The sequence below is a fragment of the Lonchura striata genome, chromosome 4 (genome assembly GCF_050655825.1).
Source record: "Lonchura striata isolate lonStrDom1 chromosome 4, ASM5065582v1, whole genome shotgun sequence".
Taxonomy (NCBI): Eukaryota; Metazoa; Chordata; class Aves; order Passeriformes; family Estrildidae; genus Lonchura; species Lonchura striata.
The window spans coordinates 7,580,075-7,606,584 of NC_140706.1; the positions used below are offsets into that span (position 1 = coordinate 7,580,075).

A 26,510-nucleotide genomic window follows, 5' to 3' on the forward strand; every position below is an offset into this window, starting at 1 on the left:
CATTAATCTTCACAACATGTTGAAGCAGCTGGGTTTTATCATCCTTATTTTACAGACAGAAGAGCTCAGGCAGGAAAGTGAGGTGACTAGTCTTTTGCCATGAGATTTTCTCCTTTCGTTCCTCTTAGTGATGCTAAAGATCCCACCTTTTCTAGAATAAAGGACTTAACTGGAAGTCAGCTGAAAGAAGGGTTGATTTTGGATCAATACAGGTTCAGAAAATAAGGATTTGAGCCACAGGTTGCCCTGGAATGACTCTCGCTGCACCTCTCACATGACCCTTGTGTTCTCACGCTCACACCCTTGTTTCATGTCTTTCAGGCATATTCAACTGTCTCCAAATAATTCCTGGATTAAAAATGCAGGCTCATGCTCATCCAGTGCCCAGCACCTCCTGTTTCTTCTGCAGGAGAAATGAAGCACAATAAACTGCATAACATACTGAGCTCAATAAGCTGAGTAACAACTCAGCATTACCCAAAAATAGGCCAGGTGTGAAGAGAACCAGAATTCCCTGAAGCTAAACTGCATGTTCATGCGATGGAACACCTTTCTTTATCACATCCACTGCTGCAGGGTTTTTTTTTCTTTCTTTTCTTAAGAGAACTTTTGTTTTCAGAAAATGATAGATCATGATCAATAACAGCATTAAGCATGGATCATGGTAACAAGGAACTGGTGGAAGTTTATGGCCATTCAATCCACTTAACTCTGCCAAAGCAATAAGCCACCACTGGGGTCATAAATTGTTGAGCTGAGTCTGCAGTTTTAAAATGTTATCCAAAATCAATTGCCTAGCTCCCCCTCATTAGACCACTTGTTGTCAACAACTTCGTTAAAGAATAAGCCAGTGGTTCACATCTGCTTGGGAGCAGAGTCAGGCTTGAGCTGTTTCCCTGGCTACTCGAGCAGAATCCACGTCTCTTATCATTAATGTGAATGTGGAAAGCAAAAAACCATGCTGGAAATGAAATCAAGCTCTCCTCCCACTGCCCGAAGCACATAAATCTTGTAAGTGAATGGTGCCACAGAATAGGTCTGGGTGACTGCAGCGGGACTCAGGGATGCACCAGGAATGTGGGGTCAAGCCCTGTGCAGCACTGACCTTTTGCAGGAGGTGCGTGTGTCACTGCAGCCCCCCCAGATCTGCTGCTCAGTGCCCATCCAAAGTCATTCGTTCTATCTCCACACAGCGCTGACGGCCCCTGCAGACCCTCTGCTTCGCTCCGTTGCTATGTCAGCAGCTGTGGGAGGAGCTGGGCTCTTCAGAAGGCCCAAAACTATGGGAAACTCAGCTGGGGTCAGTGGTCACAGGTCATCAGTGGGGAGATGGCTCCTATCTGAGGTCAGCTCCATCCTTTCTCTCCGTGGGTCAGAGACACTGCATGTAAGGGGGAAGATGAACCTGTGAAATATGGCCCAGGAGAAGAGGAAGAGAATAGCTGGGGTACACCAGCCCTGGGGCAGGGGGTCACTTCAAAGCGTGGCTCACACCAGACACTGCCTGGTGTCTTGGGCACGTCCCTGGGGTGCCAATGTGCTTCCTTGCCTAGGCACAGCTCCACACTGCACTTGGCAGTGTAGGGGTGGTGGGGTATTGGGTGCTGCAGTCAGGGTGGACACTGCAACAGCCTGATGTCAACCCAGGGACTTCCAGTGTTTCTTCCAGTGGCATCACCAAAAGTCAGGATCTTAGCACAGACCACACTTTAAACATTAAAACTGGCAAATAAATACAACCAGCAAGGCTGACAGAACTTGTTTTCTTCTCACACCAGTTGTATGCTGCTGACCCTCTAGGGACATCAGCAACGTATCTCCTGGATCTGCAACAGCAACTGCAACTGCATCACGCATTTTGCACTCACTGTTTCATCATTTGACAGCACTGTTGCTCCAGACAAGAGGCTGCTGATTTGCACTTTATATAGCTGAGCAAAAGGTGGTCGATGACCAGGCTGCTGTTTGCAGAAGCACCAAGAGCACAGCTATGTGATTCACACAGCAGTGGTACTCCTGGACAGCAAGAAATTAGGCTGGGCACAGAAATAAAACTTATTTAAAGCTGTTCTCGACTATACTCTTCCTAAATTTGTTAATTTTGACTCCTGGTAGTTTTTCCACTGGTGTCCAAGCAGATGAATCTGGCATTCGGGATTCACCTCTTCTGTGAAGGCAGCTAATCCACAAAGGAACTTAGGAAGAGCTGTTTTTGGAATGCAACACAATGTCACACAAGTATTTTTACCTGGTTCTTAGGACTATTCTCTACATTTTCAAGACAGGACAAAGTACATCAGTGCCACAGAAGAGCCACCTTACCCAGACCTCACACAGCAATGGGAGAGTATGGACCAGGAGATCTCCAAACAGCTTTTCTCCTTGCTCTCACCACCATGTTACACGTGTAAAATACAAGTGGGCATAAAACCTTCACATTAACGTCATTCAAAGCCCAGCTCTACCCTCACACTGCTCTTTCCTCTGGAGCACATCCCATCCTCCTGTGTGCAGTTATTTATATTTCTTCATCCTGTCCTTTCCAGCAGACTGTTCTACTTAACACCCCCCCAGCAGAGCATTCCCAGCAGGGCCTCCTGCAGCAACACTGCTTTTAACCTACCATCATAATGACTATAATTTACTGCCATTGTATTTCTATCCCCATCTCAATGTAAAACATTAACCTTGGGCCCACTATTGACTGCAGAAGGCATCTGCTGCAATCATATGGGAAAACTGGGCATTATTTGGCTCTTCAGGAGATGGAGGCATACAGAGGTCCATGTTGTGTTGTTTAGGGGAAGAGCAGAAAATGTCTGTGCATAGACAGTTTTAAAATTTAAATTGAGCTTTCATAACTTCTGCTTCCAAAGGCTGGCTCAGGAAAGCACTAAATCTTTTCCACAGCCATAGGAGTCAGAAAGCACAGAAGTTTCTTTGATGATCAACCTTGTTAGCTTGAAGGACCTATTCTTTCAGTGTCCTCATTGTGTGGCAAGAAGAAAGAAAAAATGAGTTCTTGGAAGTAAAAACCCTCCTTCTGTTCAGGTTTGAATAAAGAAAGGGTCACTGCCCCTGAAGGCATGCTTCTCTCTTTTCCCTTTCTTAGACCACATAAATAGAAGAGAAACATCAGTCCATGATGTGAATACATGAGGTTCTGATCATACACCAAAGCTTCTGCAACACATGAAACTCATATTTGCTGTCACATGCACAAGGTGTCATGTACACGTTAATGCTACACAGGATTGAATGGGCAGGTTCTTGTCTTTCTGTGGTGTGTATCTCCCATTGCATAATCCCCAAAAATCACTCTGCCCTTGGAAGTTATCTGAGAAGGTTTTGAACTTTTTTAACCTGCAAATTGAGGGCTTCTGGTAGGATTAGTAGGTACTAAGTAGGAAGAAGTACTAGAAATTTGGAATTCTGAAACTCATCTCCTTTTCCTTTGTCTTCAACAACCTTGATAAACCTGCTTTTATCTCACCCTCAACCTCTCCCTGCTTTTATCTCACCAAAACCCACTAGCAAAATCCTTCCCACTAAGTCATCAATGACTTCCAGCCTTCTTTTACTTTTTTGGTATTTTGAAACACCTACCACACATGAAAGCAAGGTAAATCTAATTGGTTTATCCTTCTCTCCTTCCCTGTACAGCTCACAGTGGAAGACTGGAGGCATCCCATAATATCCTCCACATGAGTGCATCCAGCAGCTCCTGTGTGGGGACTCCCATCCCTATTAATTGCACTTGGGGGCATTTAAATATCCACTGATGATCCTGTTTGCAAATCCAAACAGTTTATGGCCAGAGAAGACAAAAATCTCATTGTTTGCCCATATAATACGGGATGCAAATTACTCTACATTTTTGGGGATGGAAGGGACATTAAATATTATTCCAGCCTCCCTGACATGGGCAGGAGCACCTTTCACTGCACCAGGTTTTTAAAAGCCCCACCCAGCCTGGCCCTGAACATCTCCAGGGATGAAGCATCCACAACATCTCAGGGCAGCCTGTGCCTCACCATATTCACAGTAAAGAATTTCTTCCTAGCAGCTAAACTAGATCTGTGTCTACCATTTTTCAATTGAAAGCCATTCCCCCTTGTCATATCAACACAAACCCTCGTGAAGTCCCTCTTCAGTTCTCTGTAGCCCTTTAGGTACTGGCAGGCTGCTCTAAGGTCTCCCTGAAGCCTCCTCTTCTCTCTTCTTTCTCTCTTCTCTTCTCCAACTCCTTCAGCCTGTTTTCACTGGAGAGGTGCTACAGCCCCCTGAGCATTCTCATGGCTTCTTCTGGACTCCAGCAGGTCCATGTCCTTCTTATGCTGGGGATCCCAGAGCTGGGTGCAGCTCTCCAGCTGGGGTTTCAGAAGAGGAGCAGAATTCCCTCCCTGATCTGGTATTTTTCCTTTGTACCCTCTGGTGAATATATTCAGTTTAATCCCAATGTCCCTTGTCTGCTCTTTTTCTCTTCTGTCTTGTGTCTTGCCAGCTTTATATCACTGTGAAGCATTTGGGGTTTTTTTGCTGGAGAAAAGTGAGGCAAACAGCATTAAATATGTCTGCTTTCTCTAGGTCATCTGTACCACTCCTGTTCCTCATTAGGTAATGGGCTTATGCCTGCTGCTGTCTTTCTCTTACTTTACTGTATTTATAGCACCTTTCTCCTTGTATCCTAACACTCCACACTGGTTGTAATTCATTTAGCACGGAAACCTTTGTGCCCTACATGCTTATTTTATTCCTTGATCTCATCCTCAGTAATGTGACCTCATTCTTCTTTTTAAAATTATTCTTCTTGGACTGTCCTATCCTTACCCTACCCTCCGGCTATCCACAGTGGGTAGAGGTGGATTTGTGAGCAATGTCCCCTGGCTCAGATGCCTGCTGCCCATAAGGGCAGCTCCTCGCCCCTGGCCCTGCTGAGAAAACCTTGTCAAGATGTGGGATCTCACTCAAACAGCAAGGCTTCATCCAGCACACAGCACTTAAGTTGTTCCAAATCCTTCCAGCACCCACAGGAAGGGGATGTGCCCCATATAGAGGATGAGGGCAGTGATTGTCCCCTACACTCAGTGCTGGTGAATCACACCTTGAATCCTGGACTCAGTTTAAGCCCCTAACAACAAAGAGGTATTGAGGTGTTGGAGTAAGTCCAGAGAAGGGAAGTGGAGCTGGGGAATGGTCTGAAGCAAAATTTTACAAGGAGGGGCTGAGTGGACTGGAGGTGTTTAGCCTGGAGAAAAGGAGGCTCAGGAACTTATCACTCTCTACAACTCCCTGAAAGGAGGCTGTAGTGAGGTGGGGCTCAGGCTCTTCTCCCACATAACAAGTGACAGGACAAAAGCAAATATCCTCAGGTTACACCAGGGAAAAATTAGATTGAATATTAGGAAAAAATTCTTCACTGCAAGGGTGGTCAGGTCCTGGAATAGGCTGCCTTGGGCAGCTGTGAAATCACCATCCCTGGAAGTGTTCAAATGTGGGGATGTGGCAGCTGAGGACATGGTTTAGTGTGAACATGGTGGTGTTGGGTTAACAGCTGGACTTGATGAACTTATGGTCTTTTCCAACCTTCATATTTCTATGATTCCATATATCAGGGATATACCAAAGGAGATCTTCTGTATCCCATGTTGCTGACATGTTATGACAGCCAAGGGTGGGAAAGGGTGGACCTCAATCCCACCAGCAAAGGACAAGGGAGCATCCAGAGAGAGGTGATCAAGGTATTACAAAAAAGTCTCTGCCCCCATTCAGAGATGAAAAGCCACATTTGCCCTCCAGTTTTCATGTCTGATGGATGCCTTAATGTCAGCAAGATACTTGGCTCTCTTCTGCAGCAGAGATGAGCATTTGCTTGTGCAGATCCTCTGCAGCAAAGTTAAAAGGATGCAGATCTGCCTTGCTCCACTCCTCCTCCCCACTCACACAGGAACCAACACTTCCCAGAGCCACCTCTGTAAAGTCTGCAGGGAGTTAACACAGCACTGGCAGAAGTGAGGCTGTAAAAAATAATGTTTAAAACGTTAAAATAGATATCTCCTCTGGCAAAATAATCTGACATAGAAAGCCCCATGGTACAGATAAACAGTACTGGGAGCTTTGTATGTGTTCAGTCAGTGTGTGCTGGAGAAGGGGGATGTTGGAGCAAGAGAGTCTCACCCATATTTGACTTGCTGAAGACATGAGGGGGTTGTAGCCTTACCTGTTCCCTCCTCAGTGCTCAGCAGCTCCCACGCTGAAGTCCCTGCAGTGTTCTGTGTTACCCAGCAGCAGCTGAAATGCCTTAGGGCCCTTTCATGCAACCTCAGTGGGGGTGGCCCTTGGAAACACTGGAAAGGGAATAATTAAAAAAAATTAAAAACAAGCAGATACAGAACTTATAACAGCCCTAGTATGAGCAAGACACTAAAAAAACCTGATTACAGCCCTCTAGGAAGGACACCAAAGACTTCCTCTGTCCAGGCTGAATTTGGTGTAAACTACAGTGACTCTGCTAAGACTCTCTAGGTAGCTTTCCTCCCCAATACAAGGTGCCCAATAATTTAAAAAGTGCTTGTGATTGCATTGTTGCATGCTGGCTGTACTGGCCACGCATGTTCTTTGGGAAGTGCCTTCTCAAAACTTTTCCTCTCTGAGATTGCAAGGACTCAGGACTCAGAAGCTGAGGGAAGGGAAAGCTGTTGTAATTTCTGAAACAGGGTGTTCTATTTCAGGGCACCTGGAGGCAAATAGCTCCAGAGAGCCCTGTGTCTGTCATTAGAGACCACAGTTAATGCAGGGCTGAGAACAGAAATCAACAACACTCATGGACCCCTCTTCCAGCCTTCCTAGATAAAAATCTAATTCAAAAATATTTTAAAGGTGAGTTTTTATAACACTCACTCATCACATATATGGCTGAGTACCGTGGTGTGTTGAAGCACCAGTTTTAACATCACAACACCACACTACTGCTGATATGTCCCTAAATGATCTCAAACCTCTCTTTATCCAGAAAAGGTTGGGGTTTTATGCCTTAATTCCTTAAATTCAGATAAACTCCGAGGAGTTTCTCAAAGTCAGCCTTCAGCCTGGGGGGAGATCAGCAGGGCTGGTTATTTTTCAGCCCACAGCTGATCCAGGTCCTGGTTGCTGCCTGTCTCACCCAGTGAGACCTTGGCTGAACCAGCCTGGCCCCACCAGCTGCCCTATCAGGCTGTGTGAATGCAATCTAAATTCAGCAAGCAGCCCTAATTAATGTTCCTTATGTTTATTTGACTCACTAAAGATACATATCGACCTCAGTAGTAAATCTCATCGTTGCGTAGGAACTACAGGGATCAGTTCCTTTCCAAATGTATCCTGGATAGAGCCCAAGATATCTAATACTGTGGGGAAAACACATATTGAGTGTCAAATAAAAGCAACAGCGGCTCTGCAACAAATGGCAACTTCCTCTTGGAAGAGTCAAAGATGGCTGTGACTGCTGATGGCTTTAAATGTACTTTCAGATTATTAATAGAGACAATTTAAAATAGTTCCTCTCACTCCAATTCCTGCTTTAACTCATACCCAACTGCTAAACACACTGTGGCTGCTCCTGCTAATACACTCTCTAACAAATCACAGCCATGCATAGGTTTCCTTTCAGTATTTCCAATTTACTCTTTAATGGGAGACAAATGTGTCTTATTTGCTGACTGCTTAATGAGTCTGAAAGATTTTGCAGGCAGGCAGTGGGATGGTGCTTCTTAGAGCTACTTGCAAATTGTTTTACTTGCTTAAATCTGTGGCCATAGGCTATTCACTGGCACCTAGATGCTGGACTGGTTGGTGCAATACTAACATGTAACTCAGTATATTATGTAAACAAATAGAAAATTTGGTAGGACGGTTCCCATTTACACTTGACAACAATCAGAAACCAACATATTGAACCAACAAGATGTACATTTAAATGGTTGTTTTGCTTCTGTAGTTGTAGGATAGTCATTGCTGTCTGACTTCCTATTCTAGAAATTCACTGAGTAGCTGATCCTGGCAATTTTAGGTCTGTTGAATTTCATGCTCCTGAGGTTTATTAATGATTACTCAGAGGCACTCTTTATTTTGGTGGCCATGCAAAGGAAATATACCTCTCTGTGCATTTGTACAGGTATTTTGGGATTGGATTTATTTTTGTTATCATTTTTTTCTAAGTGCGACAACTCCACCAGGAAACATGTCCAAGCGCAGACTTCCTGACATAAATATTTGTATTATCACCTGCCTTTCCACCTGCTCCCAGCCACTGGGTCAGAGGTGGGAGGCATGGATTAAGGGCTGGGGACAAGGGGAAATGCAGCAGGGAGAGAAGCTGAGTGGGCTGAGCCTGAGGCAAGGGTACCTGGGGCGTGAGAACGGCTGGAGGAGTTGAGGGAGGGCAAGGCATGGAGTCATGGGCAGGGGATTTGTAAAAATATAACATTAAAAATTTATTTGGGGTGGGATGGAAGCAGGTTTTCACTGGCAAATCTCTTGGTGTCCATCTCTCTTCCTTCACAAAGGAAGGGTGTCTTGTGGGTGCTGGGTTTTGTGTGGGCTGTGGGTCTGTGGTTGCAATGTCTGCAAAGCAACAAAGAGCCAGATGCGGCGAGTTTGATCAGAGTCAGATGGGGTGTGGGGGAATAAAGCACCCCGAAAGAGGTGGTCATTGGAATAGAAACAAAATGAGAAATTGTACATTGACCCTGAATTCATGTGACCGGAAAAAAAAGGAATAAATCCCTCATTTTTCCAGCATGAAAACCTACATAGTTTTTAGAGACTAAAAGGCCTTAGATCTTATTGCTTTGTCTTTCTTACTGCTAGTAGGGCATTCAGGCTTAAGAAAACCATTAAGGATATGCTTTTTCAGGGTAACCGAGGATTTTTGCTGTTCAATAACAGGGGGGAAATGAATTAATATTATTCTGTTAGTTTAACAACTGAGAGAGGGGACTTTGAGGTTTTCCTCTCTTAGAAAAGTTTTACTTTTCAGCTCTCAACTACACCAAAATTACCCACATTTACTGCAGAAAAGTGCTGTCAGTGTGTAGCATGTATTTGAAATACAGAGGCACGCCAGATGAAAACCAGCAGTGTGAAATCAGTGCACCCAGAGAAAAAGGGCAGGATCACATCAGACCCTCTGGGCTGGCTGCTGGCAAGCCTGCAGCGTGTGTGTGCTCTCCCTTCTACTCCCAGTGCCCTTGATTTCTCAGGCTGCTTTGAAAGACAAAAAGAAAGTTGGTAATCATACACCGACAGATGGTTCCTTGGTTAGTTACTCTTTATTTAGATGGAAACAACTGCGATTCATCAGCTTTTTCTTTTTCTTTTTTTTTTTTTTTATTATAGCTACATCATGGTGAACTTTCAACTCCTAATCTATTTCTAAGAAGTATTGTGTGGCAAGAGTCTATTAATAACAAACCTTGGGCTGACTGGAAATTTCCTTTTCTGTATTCATATTCCAGCTTTTGAGATGCTTTCACCCAATCTTGTTTCACTTTTCAATGAAAGAACTCTCCAGAAAATTTTCCAGTGAATGTAATATTGAAGATATTGCTTACATGCCTATAAATAGAACATAGATATTTCTTTCTTATTCTTGGACTTGCTTTCTTTATCTTAATTGTGAATTGATAGCTAATGAACTGCTTGTTTCTTATTTTGATCATGAACAATTTTCATTGATTATTTGGGGAAAATATGCTTGTATCACCTTCCTAGGCATATCAGAGTTAAGCTGTATCTGTGAATTGCCCTTTTGAATAATATTTTAGAGAACTCTGTATGCATTTAAAGTTAAGAATGTTAAAAAAAATGTGTCTAGATGACAGTCTGAAACAAAGATTTAGAATGATTGACTTAAATTTGAAGAGTGGCTGTCTGTAATAAATGGGAAAAAACTTGTATTACATGCCTGCTCATGTTTAGAGGTTCATTTTCCTTTTGGCCCTTTTGGGTTGATTTTACTGCATGTTTTAGACCCAAGTGAATATGGATTTCTCCAAGATTCACTAAGTAAAGGAAAATCCTGTTTAAAAAAATCCAAACAACAAGAGATTCAGATTCTTTTGGGGCTTTTGTTTCACATTTCCTACCATCCATCATTACAAGCCTGCACAAGAATTACTGCAAAGCTGCACATGAAGTAATGTCCAAATTTTCTTTTACAGATGTAGGGGAGACTTTCACTGATATATTTTTTCCAGCAGCACAAACTCAAAATATCAAAATTACTCACTTTTTCAGGTGTTAAAATGGGTTGAATTTTAAAAAGAGATTGCTATGTTGATCTTTCAAAAATACATTAAAATATTTTAGATTTGAAAAACAGAAGGGTACCACCTCTATGCTTGGTTACCATAAAGCACTGAATGTATCTGTGGCTACTCCTTTTTTAAGGAATTCATTCTGAATTTTTTGAGGAGAAAATCTCAGTGAACTCAAATGGTAAATGTAATGTCTTTAATAGAATGAGATTCAAATCTGCTCTAAATTATTTTCTATTTGGACCTGATCTACCTCAAAACCAGTCCATAGCTGACCATTTTCAGGTCACTCAGTGCTATGCAAGTTCAACTTGGAAATTTTTCCCTTTTTCACATGCTATTAACACTATCAAATTTTTACCTCAAGGTTTGCTCTTTAACAGGGAAAGTGAAGGGAAGAGCCCCTTTTTCACAGGATATACCCCACTGCTGGCCTTCTAGACAAAAGCTGAGTACACTGACAACCCATGAGGAATGGCACGCTGTTAGGAGATGGGAGCATTGGCATGAACAACCCCCTTCCTTGCAAATTGCTCTCTTCTTCATCTCTCATTGATAAACCTCAGCAGGCAAGTGGGCATTCCCTCTGTTGTTCTATCCTCAGTTCACCTGTCTCAGCTTGAGCTGGCCCAAGTACTGCTGAAAGGCACTGGGATGATGCCGTGGTTTTGCATGGATAAAGAAGATGCCATGAGAAGATTCAGTGGGAGGTCTAAGGGACCTATCCAAAAGCCAGGACCACTATTTCAAGGATTCATTTTGTGCACATCCTCCTTGCAGGAGAGCTCAAGGTAGCCAGGTCTGTTGACTTTCTCCAGCTCCTCATGGTGAGAAATGGTCAGAGACCTGCCCTGCAGGCACCTCCCTTCCCCTGACTCCGTGGATCCTCCAGCTGCCCTCCTTCTCCTCCTCTTCCCATCTTTGGCACTGATCTGAAACCCCATGGGTCACACAGTGGGCAATGAGATTAAGACTGGGATTTGTAAAGATGATGCCTTTTTAGAGAGCTTAATAGGCCAGATGCTCAGCTGAGGATCAGGCCATCTGTCCATTCAAGCCCTACCTGTACAGCAGGTTATTGCTAAGAAAGGGTGACAATTTGGGACTGCAGCTCCAAAACCCAGGGACACAGCAGACTCCTGACACAAAAAAATTGGAAGAGGAAATGGCAGATGATGTTCCTGGCTGATATAGGCACCTAGTAAGAGGGAGACAAGCCCAATTGCATGCATGGCAAAGGACTTCTTTGCTTTTCCAGCAGATATTAAGGAGCCTGAGAGTCAGCAAAACCCATAATTATGCTCACTTTAAAATCTTTTGCTCTTCCAGAGTAAAGTGAGCCCCCCCCAGAAATGAGTCAGGCCCAGTCTCCAAAGCCAGCTGCTGCTTTAGTGCAGTGATCTGTCTCCACACTCCCTGATAAGCAGTCTATGCCCTGTGACTTATAATAAAAGGGAATGATGGTCCCTGCACAAACCCAGAGAAGAGGTATTGATTTGCAAATAGTTTAAAAGAATATTCAAGGGTCACGAGCTGACCCTTTTTCAGCTCTGACATTTTATATCAGGGGGGATCCCATTGAGATGGGAATTCATATCCTAGACATTGTTTTGTCCTGTTTCATAAATAAGTTGAATAGCTTAATTGATTGACACCCACTGCACTTTCCCAGCTTCCTCAGGCTCAAAAGTACACTGCTGTTTTCTGCCATAAATAATATGAACTTTCAATCAGCCTCCAGGCACAAAAAGGAACTGAAAATTCTTCATACAATAGCTGCAATCTGGCATACGAGGCTCTGCAGGTCTGAAGGGAGAGGGGTATCTGATGTCACCAGGTACTCATTTTTTTCCTGTGGCACCAATAGCATTTTCCTACCCAAATGACCTAAATCCTAAAGTAGAAGCACCCAGGGGCCCCTGCAAGGAGGAAGACTGTTTTGTCCTGGAGTTTATGTGTGGGTTAAGAACCTGGTTTGCAATACTGTGAGCACAACATGGGAACACATGCTGAACTATCAAGTCCAGTCCCTTTGAAATGCTAGTGCAGAATCCCTTCTTCTCTCTTAGATTCTGATTCAACTTCATCTCAACCCGAGTGACATTATCCTCCCCATTTGTCTTCACTCCTCTGATTATTACAAATCTTCTCATTTTCAATCCATGCTTAAACACATGTTTTGTGTTTAACCAAGATCAATCTGTTCTCATGGCAAGTTTATTTCTTTACTTAAAAAGTTCTTTTCCTCCCTGGATATTTAGTCCTTGATGCATTTTGTTTACATTGCTCCTCCTCAGTCTTGATTGCACTAAGGGAAATGAGCTACACACTTTACATTTCTTATTTTTAATACAGTTTAATGGCCTTTTCAGCAATTCTGGTGACATTTGGAGAGCTCTTGGCTAAGATATAGCCAACACTTTCAAAAAACAGATGCAGAAAGAGTGTAAAAGTGTTGAGGACTTCCTCTTGAGGAAGGAAGGTGTGGATGTAAGCACTTACCTTCAGTTGCCCAAGTTGGAAAATGTTAGCTTCTGACCTCCCTGTGCTTTAATTTCCTCATCTGCAAAACAGAAAGAACAACACAGACCTCAAAGGGGAGTAATTAAGTTTTCCAAACTGCAGAAGCTCTTTAGTCTGCTGTTCTTTACTTGTTACTTCTTAAGCAGTGCAAACCCCGGAGTGAGGGCACTGAGCCAGACTAAAGCCAAGGCAAGTTCCTCCTTTGGTTGCAGTAGGAGCCCTTTATGCAAAAGCTTTCATAAGGGGTGACAGACATCTGTTGCTAAGACAGAGATATAAACCCTGGGAGAGAAATAATACTGACTGAAACCATTGCAAGGCCAAGTGAGAAGATCAGTAGTTTTTCTTTAGATATATCAGCAAAAAGTTAAATCTGTTTTTCTTGCTTTGCTTCAGCAGAAATTTCTCCAAGGATGCTCACCATACACATCCTCATCTGTAATTAATAAATGCTTGGAAGGACACTTTCCCACTCAACATATGAAATTATAGATGATCCCTTAATTCCCCAGACATTTGCAAGCCTTGTCTTGTCAGAATTGAATTTACTACAGCTGATTACCCTGAGAATGCACTGACCTTCTTAGCTCCTGCTGTGGTCTTTATTTTTTCCATGGCAGATAATATGGAGACCAGAATCTGAGGACTTGGTAGTAGGGATTATGTGATACTAATGAGACAAAGCTTATTGTTGATGTTAACTGTTATTACCACTAAAATAAGTGCACAACTCCAGACAGATGGACTTCACTTTGTTACACCAGGAGGGAGCGAATGCATTTTGACAGTAGCAGCATCTATTTAAAATCTGGACCACATCTGGTGCCTCTCTGAAGCAGACCATATCTGATCAATCAGAATTATGGCTCTTCAGTCTCCAGACGAGTTAGAAGAAATTCATTATCTGTTTTGAAGCTTGCTTCTCTTTCATCTATTTAAAAAAAATAAATTGTCATCGGGTCCATTTAACTACTGAAAGAAAAAAAAAAAAAGGACAGTAATTAAACTAACTAGCAAGCTCCATATCTGAAGATATGATTAATTCTTTGAAACACAGTTCGTGTAGATACTTGGCTCACACTAGACTTCAGTCAACAGTTTCTTAGCTGATGAAATAGATAGCATAGGACTTATCTCCATTTCTGGTTAATTCATAAACTCTTGGAAATACCCACATGAATTTCTCCAAACTCTGTCAGTAGTCAATATTTATTTTTCAGTAACATTTAGCCCCTGAGCATGGGGCTTGAAAGTTACCACCTCGAGGACAGCAGTGTCTCCATGGGGCCTCCTGCTCCCAGAGATGTCACCCCTCTCCTGTGTCCCCCTTCTGGACCAGCATTTCAGATGTGAAAAATGACATTAATGTGAATTCTTCCATGTGTGGTCTGCTGAACCCAAAGAGGTGGTGAGAGCCTGGGCTTACCAATAAGCAAAAGCAGAATGCAAAAGGATCCTATTCTGGATCACTTTAATTTCTTCCGTTTTTTCTGATTTCAGAGTTTCTTCTTGCCTTTGCTGATGAGAACAATCATGACAGCACCTAGAACTCACCTCTGAAGTTATCACTGCTTCCGTCCTATCCATGTTTTAAGAACCCGGTTCAGAAAGAAGCCTTGTGAAAGCAGTTGACTTATACCTCCTTCATTCACAACTTTTCAAACAAAACTTTCATTAAAAGATAAAGCATTTTATAGGTGTTATAACTAAAGTTAGTGAGAAGGTGGGGAAACACAGGTTTCATATGCAAAAGTATAACCTTGGAAGAACAATTTAAAATGCTCATCAACATTTGTGAATTATTTCTCAAAATTCTTTGTCAAACTGTTATTTTTAATTCCTGCTAATGACACCCAGTGAAATTATCTACTTTTTTGAGTGAGGTAGAGGCAGTGACTGTAACCTTCCAGAGCAGCATGAGGTGTGCAAAAGAGACCAAGGCTGGCATTAATTTCTTCTGTAGCAGTGATAGCTCAGGAGCAAATGATTTTGACTGCTTGTTGATCACGTCCAGATGGGTAAAGCACAAAATGAGGTTATAATGGCTGCCTGCCTCAGTGCTAAACCACCCTCAAAATTAGGTGGGGCAGCTCCAAAGTCATTTATCTACCATGGGTGCAGGACTGTCATGGGAAAATTGACTCAGGATGGTATATATCAAAATCTCCTGCTGGCAGTAGTAACTCCTCTGGAATTTCTACAAATCATGGATGACAATTTTCTAACCAAGAAATAAAAGCTAACAGTAACTAAGGTGGAAATGATTACGTTGGATCCCTGTCTGAGTCAGTTAAAAACACATGGTATTCAACACAACCAGGTTCACAAAGCTCAAATAAGTACAAGCCAGTTGTAAGGAAGAACTGGAGACTAAATGTGATGCATGCAATGAATAGTTTAAAATTATTTAGCTAGATGTAAAAATAACAAAATAACAACAACAAAATGAGACTAAAACTGCAGGTAAGGAAGCAAGCATATTTCCAAAAATCTAGAATAGAAAAGTATGCAAAATAAGCAATAATAATGGATGGATGTTTATAAGAGAGATGTTGTAAACACTGAAAATACATCCTGGAGCTATACAAAATTAATAAGGAAGAAAAGTGATGCAAGGAAATATATGGACAAAAAAAAAAAAAAGACAGTAAGGAGCAGATGTTTGAATCCATTGGGTCCAAGAGTAACCCTACTAATACTGAAAGCCCATGAGTAGTAAGAGCACCAGAGTAGTCAGTAATAATGCAGAAAATCAGAAGTGTTTAAGAAATGTATTGTTTCTCTTCCCAGGAATAAATTAGGACATGTTCATATCATAAGAAAAGAATAAATATTTCCTACTCAGGCCATAATCAAAATGGAAGGAAAAGAGTCACTACTAAAGTAACTTCTTAATAACCAGATACATGGCACCAGGACTACTAAAAGTGCAGGTTAGCAAGTTCCTCTGGATGCTGCTTTTAGTAACTCAGGCCCAGCAGTGGCAGAAACATGAGAGAAAGCAAATACTATTGCAATGTTTGGACAGGGTGAAGGAAATGATCAAATAAGTATAAATCTGTCATCCTGGCACTCACCAGGGGTTGCAATAACAGAACATTTTTACAAGACTTAACTACTAAAGATTTCAAGGAGGTATTCTAAATATTTTGCAATTTATGGAAAACAGAGCTTCTAAAAGTTGCTGTTATAATCACTGCCAAAGACACAGACAGATAAGACCTGTTGATTTCACTTGTTCTCATCTCCAGAAAAGATGGGAAATATTCCACGTATTCACCACATCAGAAATATTTGGGGTTTAAAAAAATGTGACACAAAATACAGACTTACTTTCTTTGAAAAATATTTGTTATCAATCTCAGAAGGATGAAGGAGGTCCTAATTAGTGCTTGTACAATTTGACCTAATTTTAAATTTAAAATTACCAGCTGTAATCTGTAAAATTTTTATTTAGTTGTAGTGATGAAGTAATAGTTTTTTGTCAGTATCCTGTTTTAAGAATAGTTTAAGGCAGTGCAATCCAAAACACCTGTAGACATCCATAGCTGATACAAATACTCTTCTCTCTATTGTTACATAGGCTTCAGTAATTAACTTCTGATATAAAGAAATAAAAAAATTGTGAAAGAAGTGGAAGAGAAACAGTCAATTCCATTTAATTTCCACCCAAGTCAGAAACAAGCATGAAGAATGGTCTCCAAAAATAACTAAAATGCTTCCTCTGTTTTGTTTTTTTTTTTTTCTTCTTTCAAATCTGTCATTTCTTTGCTGAAATAAGGCATATCAATTCCTGGAGGTGAAGAGATAAACTCCCTTTTTGTCCTGAACTTTCTGAAATAATGCCCAGTCGCAGACGGAGCGGGCAATGGCAGCTCACGGAGTTCAGGGAGTTCCGATCGCTTCGTGCCGCGGTCTCTGCCTCTCCCAACAGCCCCTTTGCCATGTGGAGATGAAATTCACTTTCAAGCTCTGAAACATCACACCTGCTTTAAAACTGTCTGTGACTTGAGGGGTGGGATTGAGATCCAAGATTAGGACACGGGACCGCAGCAAAGTGCCCAAATTTCCATTGTGGTCAGTGGAAATGGAATCAACGCAGTCTGGGAGCTATTTTCCTGTAGAAAGTGCTCACTCTCATCAGCAGGTTAAATTCCACACTAGTCCCTTTAACATCTAATTTTTTTTCAGAGAAATTGATCCAATGTTTTGCAGCAGGACAACAGAGCTCTCTTTTCCAAGGCAACACTTCAATCTATGTTTCTCTTTAATAAAATTTCTCCCTAGGGTCATAGAGAAGGCATTGATCTCCACTTTCTTTTAAGGACCCCATAGTTCCTCAGCTTTTATAAACTCCTCTGCTTCACAGCTCTGTCCTCTCAAATCTTGATGTCTCAGAGGTGCAGCTACACCAAGATTTTCGCAAGCACAAGAATTAGTAAAAACAAAATTTTGCATTGATACTAGTCTGCTTTTGGCTCTCTATGAGAATTCATTCCTCCTTAATTCTAGATGTGCCTGTTGACTCTCTTGAAGGAAGGAAAAGTACATCCTTCTCCCAAATGCTGCGTGTGCCATTCCACCTCCAGCTGGGAAATAACAGCATGGGAGCCAGGCTTGCAGGGGTTGCAAATCCCTTGCACCAAGACTGTGCTCCTGGGAGAAATTAAGCACAGCCACCCCTGTCCTGCAGCAGAGAGCTTGGAAATGACAGCAGCTTTTGCTCAGGCCATAACCTGAGCTCTCATAACCTTCACTGTGAATTCTCCCACTTTCAGGAGTAGGGTGGGAGGTGCATGAGAACACCTGAGGGAAGGAGGCACATTTGCACCACATCTCTGATCATCAAGATAAGCTGCCAGTAGACTGTTTATGGGTACTCGGTTATTGCATTATGATTTGCAATATTCCAAAATACAGAATAAAAGAAAACCCCAAACTGAGACAATGCCCCACAGCACCAGCTCTGATGGTAAAAACAGATTTTCCACACCTGCTGACTTCACACCCAAACCGACAGCTGTTTAATAAACAGCAGCAGGAATAAAAAATACCAGCTCTGGAGTTTCATCAACAATTAGAGTAAACTTGTTGTTATATCAACAATCACCTATTTCTGCTTGATGAATGTCACACACATTCACATGAGAATATTTCTGAGTTGTTCTTATTTGGGACAAGGGCATGATACAGGTGTAATTTTTAAAGCACTCAGATAACCTGACATGGATTGCTTTGAAAAGACTCTCATGGTGGAACTGAGACACAAAGTTATCTTGCTCATACATGTTGTATCAGCATATTTTCATCTGATTGAGTTTGAATTTTAGAGTTAATTACATTAAGTTAGACAAGATTAGGTGATTTTTAAGTGTGCTGACAGTCTTCTTGCTTTGCAAGCCATGCCAAATGCCAGTGACTAGCACCTTACAATCCCCTGATCTTCATTCCCAACATTTTTCTTCAAAGTCTTGTATTTCAAATTCTTTAGGTATTCTACAGAGCCCTACCTAATCTTCCCATATAATGTTGTTCACTCACCTTCCACACATGCCAAGCATTACAATGCTTGTTGACTTACTTAGCAATGCAGCTTTGCAAGACCCCAACACACTTGTCATAACGAGGTTTATAATGAAAATATTCCCTGGAAGAAAAAGAAACCCGCTTATCTTTCTTTTTTTTTTCTTTTGTTTCATTGAAACATTTTAATTTGTTTACTAAAAATATTAAGCACAAAATATTAACAGTTTTTATGGCTTTTACAAGAATAAACATTAAAGTGAGACACTGAGCAGGACCAAGAGTGCAACAAAGCATTATAGTTCTAATTCCTAAAACCATGTAAAAATTCAAAACTGTGGCAGGAGTCAAGGTTCCTCCAGCTGACTATTACAGATTTCAGTAATCTGGGAACTTTAATGACCCTAGCCCAAGCCCTTCAGCTACTAAATCAAAATGGAAAAGAGAAGCCCTTTGCCAGGGTCCCCACTAAAGCACGTCTGCCATCGGCTATGGACACGTCCTGCTGGGTCCCAGCACTGCTGGGATGTGCTCCCCTTTCAAAGCCAGCCAAATCCATTTGTGTCACACCCTCTGCCTGCCCAGGACCATCCCCTTTCTGCCCCTGTGCCCATCTGGCAGGGCCCCCAGCCCTTCCTCCAGCCCATGCTCCTGTCACACACACAGATTGCAGCCTGAGCACCGACTTGGCACCTCAGATGCACAGCACCTGTTTTGAAGGTTAACAGATAGTGACAAGTATAATAACAGCTTCTGCTGAAGTTTGAGCCTGCCAGACAGCCAATTATGCTATTATTTTCAATGTTTTTTTTCTCCCCACACATATAACCTATCACTTTTTCAAGGCAGTGCCACAGGCAGCTGCAACATGCTCTGTTTTGGAAAGGTGCTCACCTTTCCTTAGACTCCTTCCTGATGGCCAGCAGCTCTCAGTGCCATTCCCCACCATGCCATGGCATTTCTCTGTGATGCTGCTCCTCAAAAGTCACTGTACGAGGATGCTCCAGCAGCTTTTCCCACCTTATGTCCATCAGGTGTGGTCATGTCTAGAGCTCTGTCCTCACTTTTCACCTTTTGGGGCCCTGGGGTCCGTGGCCAAGAGCAGTCACGAGCTGCCCCAGTTGTGGTCACGCTGCAGGACTGGGATTGGAGCCGGGGTCACTGCCAGGGCAGGAGGGGGAGGCTCATATATCCTTGTCTAAAGGTTCCCACGACCAGAGAGCTCCTCATAATCTCAGCACAGGGGGCTTTCATTTGTCAGGGAACGTGCTTTGACAGAGGTCTTCTCCCCAGGCAGGCAGCTGGGCTTGTCTCTTGTGCAGGGAGGAAGAGAGGAAAAGGGACTTAAAAACTGGGAGTGCAGTAACAGCCCCAGCTCCCCCAGCTCCTACAGTGCACAGTTCATTGGCATTCAGTTCTGCAGCCTCAGTGAGGACACAATTCCTGGCCATTACAGTGTGAACAAAAACACTATCCTAAATCTTCATATTTTCAGCATTAGACTTCCAAAAACTTCAGACCAGAATCAATTATTCATTTTCTCCCCCCCACACACGTTTTGACTTCATCTTGGCACAGAAAGGCGAGACCAAGTGTTCTCCTTCCTTTCCTGGAAGAAGGTCTAAAGATACCAGCAACACATCCAAGGTCCATTTCAAGGTCCATCTCTATTGCAAGCCCTGCTGACCTGAACTGAGCAGCACAGACACAAGTGAGAATTCTTTCTTCAGGGTGCTTAACACACTCTGCAATTGAACACTGGGGGCAGAAAACAAACACTGGGCATGGTGGATGTAGCCTGGAAGGACAAAGGATGAAAACCAGGTTGTTACTTCAGAAAACAGGGGCACACATCTTTCTGAAAATACCTTTATTTTTCCAATTAAACTGAAAAAGAAAGGAAGCTTTAAATACTCATTTGAGGGGCATTAATTCTGTCACCAAAAATAAAACAAATATAGCAGCATGGAAAACAGCCATGATGAGATGACAGTCTGTCACTCTCCTCTCCAGTGAAATCCATTGCTCGTTTCCACTGGAGCTGATGTGCTTTCTGTAGGACTACACAAAATGGATATCCCTGTCCCCATCCCATGAGTGGGGACAACAGCCATGTTTAGAAGGTTTGCAGATGGTGACAGGGACAGCACTGGCATTTTTGTTGTGGAAAGTCAGAGACTCAGGATGTAGCTAGAAAAAAAAAATTACCTTACTGGTGCTTAGGATGTGTCAGCACAGGAAAAGTCAGAGGACTATTTCCTTTGGGATGGGAAGGATGGATAGGGAATAAGGTTTTTCTCTTTGCTTGCTTCCCTTCTACCTGGGATGCAGATGAACATGGCATTCTCCTAGTTTTTGGGAAGGTAATGTTTCCCCTGTAACTTTCTGACAAAATACCAGTTTGGGGGAATCCACAATTTCCCTGCAGACAGGAAGCTGATGGCAGCATAGTTTCAAATTCCCCCCCTTACTTGCTCTGAGCTAAGAAAGTTCACAGACCTGCACAGAGGGGGTGGTCATGGGGGACCTGGAGTCATCAGATGCCAAAATCTCATGCCAGCTTTTCCTGACCTAAGGTTGCACTGGGGATGCTTGGAGGCATCATTTCCCAGAGGACAAACAGAAGGGCTTGGCATGGGAAGTGGAGCTGAGGAGATAAACAGCTGTCAACAACGAGCCCAGATCCCACCTGCCCTGTGCAGTGAGAGGGCTGGGAAAGAGCAAGGAGAACAGGAAGCTGGGATCAGCTCCCATGCATTCCAGAGTGGCCTCATGATGCAGTTGGCTTCAAGAGATGGGAGATGAGTCTGTCTTACCTGGTGGATCTCCTACCTGGACCACAGGGTGGGAGGGGAATCATGGAACATACCCAAAATTGCGGATGGTGGTTGCGTGACAGGGAGGTTCACAGCAGTTCATCATCCACCTGCTTCTGGTGCGGGACTTGCACCCCTCCACATGCTAAATGTTGGCCACTATTGTGGATGCTAAGAAACAGAACAGCTCAGCAAAACAGTCTGTAGGAGGGAAGAGGTTATTTAAAGGGTGTTTGCCCAGGCTCTGCACCAGCAATGCTGTGTTTGGAGGCTGACAACCCTACTGGGGGGAGCAGTATGAGGTGAGGAGTTAAGTGCCAAGTTCTCATCAGCCTTTTCCAACCACAACACTGCAGCTAAATTTAAACAAAATCTGTTCCCGTCCATTCTGCCTGCCGTGCTCTTCCCTGTCACACACACAGTGACCTGAATTTGATACACCCCCCAGGCACTTATTTATTTATTTTCAACCTGTTCACCTGGTGACCACCCATCCCTCCAGAACACCCCCATGACCTTTGGAGCAGACAGTATTCCAGGAGCACCCAACCACCACTGCATGGGAAAGGACAGAAAAATGCAAACAATTTGCTGATGAGGCACACTCACAGTCTCCAGAAATTGTTAAGGACCTGCAGGTTGTCCAGCTCTCAGGTACCTTGGCCAACCATGGGGTACCTTCTCCACTAAAAGTAAGGCTTGCAAAATCCAAACAACTTAAACCTAAGCTGTTCCCAAAGAGAGGATAACTTCACAAATGTTATTTTTTTCCTGAGTCCAGATGTCCTTGGCAAATGCTTTTCCTTTTTCTGAGAGAGACAGAGGAAATGTCTGCTCAGACCTCCTGTGTCCTCAGCTGCAGGACAGGTCAGTGAAGAGCAATGAAACAGCCCATCAGCTGAGCTCATGCTATTAAATTCAAACCAGCAATGCCACACAAGTTTTCCCTGTATCATATAATCAAATAAAACTGAAATTTCCATTCCTTTTCCATCTTGCACTAATGCCACTGGAATGCCGTGTAGGATAACAGCAAGAAAGTTGCTGCTGCAAAGTAAATAAGTGTTTAGTTTGCACACTGTATAGGTTTGGGGTTATGACCCATTTAATAAATTTCTTTTGTCATGTAGTAGAGGCAGAAGTTATGAGAAAAAATCTGTTTACATACTGCCTATAACTAACACTGTTAAGTAATATATTGTGTGGTATATTGTTAATAGGATACTAGAAAAGCCCAAAACAGGAAGAACACCATTAACAAAAACACTGGACATGTCCTCAGCAGAAGGAAGAGACAAAACACACCCATATTCCACAATGGTATCCAAAATTTTCCCATTTGGCAAAGACAAAATATTATCCTGAACAGAGCACTTTTGAATTAAATCCAAGATGGGTGGGTGGGAAAATGCCAGACACTTCTATTTTTGGAAAGGAAAGGAAAGGAAAGGAAAGGAAAGGAAAGGAAAGGAAAGGAAAGGAAAGGAAAGGAAAGGAAAGGAAAGGAAAGGAAAGGAAAGGAAAGGAAAGGAAAGGAAAGGAAAGGAAAGGAAAGGAAAGGAAAGGAAAGGAAAGGAAAGGAAAGGAAAGGAAAGGAAAGGAAAGGAAAGGAAAGGAAAGGAAAGGAAAGGAAAGGAAAGGAAAGGAAAGGAAAGGAAAGGAAAGGAAAGGAAACAACAAAAAATCCTTGCTACTTATGATCCTGCCAAAGCAGTTTTTGTAATTACTAACCCAGGAGAGACCTAGGTTATGAGTTGGGTTTCTCAGTGTGTAATTAATTAAAGTAATACAGAAGAACACCAAAGAACTTGTTTGTTTTGCCACGGTCAATTATGACCTTACTTGGGACCTGTGGCCAAACTGCCAGGACTTTCTTGTGTCTGGTTCCATGGTGCTGGGATTTGTTTTTTTATTAAGTAACTATGCACAGCCTGCACATGTTCTCCAAACAAAACCAAGGCTGTGAGCACTCAGTGCTGCTGAGCACAATCCCCTGGACGTGCCCAACAGCTCCCAAACACAGACTTGGCCCAATCCCTTCCCCAAAGACAACATAAGGACTCATCTGTTTTAGCTGGTTACATTTAAAAATAAAGAGGATATTTGCTTTTCCATAACTTTCCTTTGGAGTCTACGTAGTGTCATAAACAACAATGGTGGGCTCTGGAAGGATTTTAAGAAATCTCTTCCTGCTTTGAAAGTCAGAAGTGAGACTCTTTGGCACTACACAGGCAAATGTGGACCAAACTTCTTCTGCATTTCTGCTTAGCTGAAACTAATCAGCTAAATAATTACTGATTAATGCTGGTTAATGCTGAACAAGTCTGTGTCAACCTACAAATGATCTACAGAAGCTACACAAGACACATGACCAAAGCCTTCACCCTTGAAATAATCTGGAAGAAGGCTCATATTTCTGATTCAATATCTGGTATTGCCACAGAGGATAAATTATTTCTGCAATACAGACTTGGAGACAGCTCTGCTGATGATAACTTGTCAACAGGGTAGCAGAAAGGCAAAGGCATTAGCCTTTCAGTCCCTGTGTATGGAAATGTGGATGGATTTCTGGGCTGCTGCTCAAGCCCAAATACCAGCTCTGCACTGTGTTTGGAGCCACCTACATCACTTATGAATAACCAAAAATGGTGGACAACAGGGAGCACCTCCTCAGGCCTTCAGGAAATGGCCATAGCTGAGCCGAGAGCAGAGGCTGCTCCCTGACACGTGGCTGAGAGCACTCCCACACCACTGAGTCATTCCCCATCATCAGGAAAGCAGAATCCATCCCTGGTGACTTGTCAGGAGGAGGTGACTCCAGCATGGGAGGCAGCAGAGGGAGAGCATCCACTTCCTTGACTCATCCGTGCGTAGCACTTTGCATCACAGAGCAACATCGTGGGAGACACCAGCCCTGTTCTGAAGTGGAGCATCTCCCCCAGTGCCCAGCCATGGCCCTGCAGTGCCAGGCCTGCCCACAAGGACACCTCATGTACATTTATTTTAAATATAGAGGTGATCCACGCCCTTGCCACCATGCAACTCAGTGATGCTTAGCCAATTAGATTGATCTGAGAGTCCTAAGTGGGATATAGTCAGCATTTAAGTAGATCATGGACAAAAATAGAAAATCAGAAGGACCTAGGAGCTATTTTTGGTCTAGCCTTTGACTGTAAATGGTGTGGCTGATAGCTGAGATGACTGGCTCCATTACACGTAAAAGACCCATCTAGAGTAAACAGATGAACTGACTCAAGTTTACCAACTTCTGTTTTTACATTTTTAAAAGCCTTTTCCTATGAGAAGTACTCTTAACAAGGTCTGCAATGCCTTATCTCAAGGTCCCTTACAAGTGAAACAATTAACCCCTACTCCCCCCAAATACCTTCTCTTTTTCAAGTGTATCCAGTTATTGATTCACACAACCATTTTTAGATTATACCTTTTCATTCAGAACAACAATATCCATATATGCAAATACAACTCAGATCTTCTAGTGCTATCAGAAAATTTAGTTTCTAGTAGATAAGATTGCTGCACTAAACCATGTTTGGGAATGAAATATCCAGCCTCTGATCTTTGACTGCTTTAATATTGGCTTTCCACTGTAGCATTTGAGAAATGTTAATGGCCTCTTCTTTTGAACAGCCAACACCTGTGAGAGGGAGGGAAGTGATATTATCTCTGTTTTACAGAGGATCACTATTAGCAGAAACAAGCAAAGGTCAAGGTTATCTGCAATGTCTACAGCTCAGCCACAATCAGTTCTTCTGGGTTCTATGGAGGGTATTAAAAAGGTAAGAAAGTTGGTCAAAATATTTCTTGGAAACCAAACTTACCCTGGCAGTAGAAGAATGCTTAATCCAGAAAAAAATAAAACAAAACAAAAATCAGCAAACAAAAAGAAACCACCAACACAAATCCCAGAAGGTGGATGCCAAATTAAAGCACTGAAATAGAGAGTATCTTTCCCAGCTGTGAGGATACCTTACCATGATCTCCCAAAAATTGGGTCCTTCAAGTCCTTCATTTAAGAGTTTTAACAAAAGCTCATTTGGGAACTCTGAGCTTGATAAAAAATGATGTTGTATGGTTGTACCATGGGGAAGGCCAGACTGAAAGGACATCACAGTCCCTTCCAGCCTGAAAGTCTATTACAGATCAGTGTCTTTCATGTGGATATTTTTGCTCCAAGCAGATGTTGAATTATTTTAGCATTTAAGTGTTTTGCTGCTGGCTCTGATAGGGTTCTGTGCTCCTACATGATGCTTTCCAGCTCTTTATCTTCAGGAGAATGCCCTGCTGGTAAGGGCTGACATGAGCTTCATCTTCCAGACACCATGTTAGTATAAAAAGTACCAGATCCAGAAATGGACTGACAATCCAAGATAAGGGAGTGGCAATATATCAATTTACAGCCTCTTGCTCAAGACAGGCACATCCCAGAAACACTAACAGAACACATGGACGAACTACTTGTTCACATTGCTCCAACATGCCAAGGATTCTCAAGTCTACATGCCAGGAAAATTTCCAACAGTACCTGGGATGCCAGAATTGTGCTTTAGTAGATGACATCTCCTACTGTGTCACCTTGGACTGATGTCTCTTGTGGAGGAACCTATTAGAGTTCAGTCTAATTGCAAAATCATGAAATAATTTAGGATGCAAAGCACCTCTGGAGACCCCTACACCAACCCTTGCTTGAAATAGGGTCACCTTCAGAGCTGTGTGCTCCACTTTTCTCCATCTTCAAGGATGGAGAATCCCAAAACTGAAACAACTGAAAGAAGAGCCAGAAGTAACGGGAACAAACTGTTGCTGCCAGTGGTAGAGGGTAGAGCAGGAGGCAGTAATAGAGGGGAGCAGAGGAGGTTCCCAGCTGCAGCTCAGAAGGCTCAGACTGGCAACTTTGGGACCTGTAACTGGAGATGGGGTGTAAACTCCACCCTGGGAGGTTTTCCAGAGCAGGTGACACAAAGGCCTCACCTCTTATGGCCTGCTTTGACTAGAGGTTGGGTTAGAGATCACCAGAGATCCCTCCCAACCAGTGTCTCTGTGATTCTGTCAACAGATTGTTCAATGGATCAATCAATCAATGGAAGTAAACATGGTTTTTGCAAAGTTGTACCTCAAAATTCTGTCCGACATTTTGGAAGGATTGCCAGCCATGAGGGACAGAGCAGCTGAGTTGATTCACTGCACTTGGGTTTTGAAAAACACTGATAAATTGTAAAGTCGCCAAATAATTTATAAACTCATACCAGATAAAAACATAGGAAGTTAAAAGAAAAATAGAGGATGGTATGAATGCACACATAAACATATGGGTCCATATTTTTGCATATATTTG

General features: G+C 42.7%; 1 long non-coding RNA gene across 12 annotated transcripts in view; it reads right to left on the reverse strand.

Annotated features, from left to right (window-relative positions):
* LOC110473294 (uncharacterized) overlaps nt 1-23,768 on the reverse strand; it is a 92,608-nt gene extending 68,840 nt beyond the window's left edge. For 8 of the 12 annotated variants that reach the window (XR_014954643.1, XR_014954641.1, XR_014954650.1 and 5 more), the window contains exons 1-4: nt 19,236-23,768; nt 13,398-18,465; nt 12,798-12,858; nt 6,221-6,347 (exon numbers count right to left, since the gene is read on the reverse strand). This is a non-coding gene — a long non-coding RNA (uncharacterized LOC110473294). Of the gene's footprint in view, nt 1-1,105; nt 1,382-6,220; nt 6,348-9,451; nt 9,595-12,797; nt 12,859-13,397; nt 18,466-19,235 lie in introns of all 12 variants that reach the window. The other 4 variants (XR_014954651.1, XR_014954644.1, XR_014954648.1 and 1 more) reach the window with 4 other exon arrangements.
* Nucleotides 23,769-26,510: the final 2,742 nt, after the last annotated feature.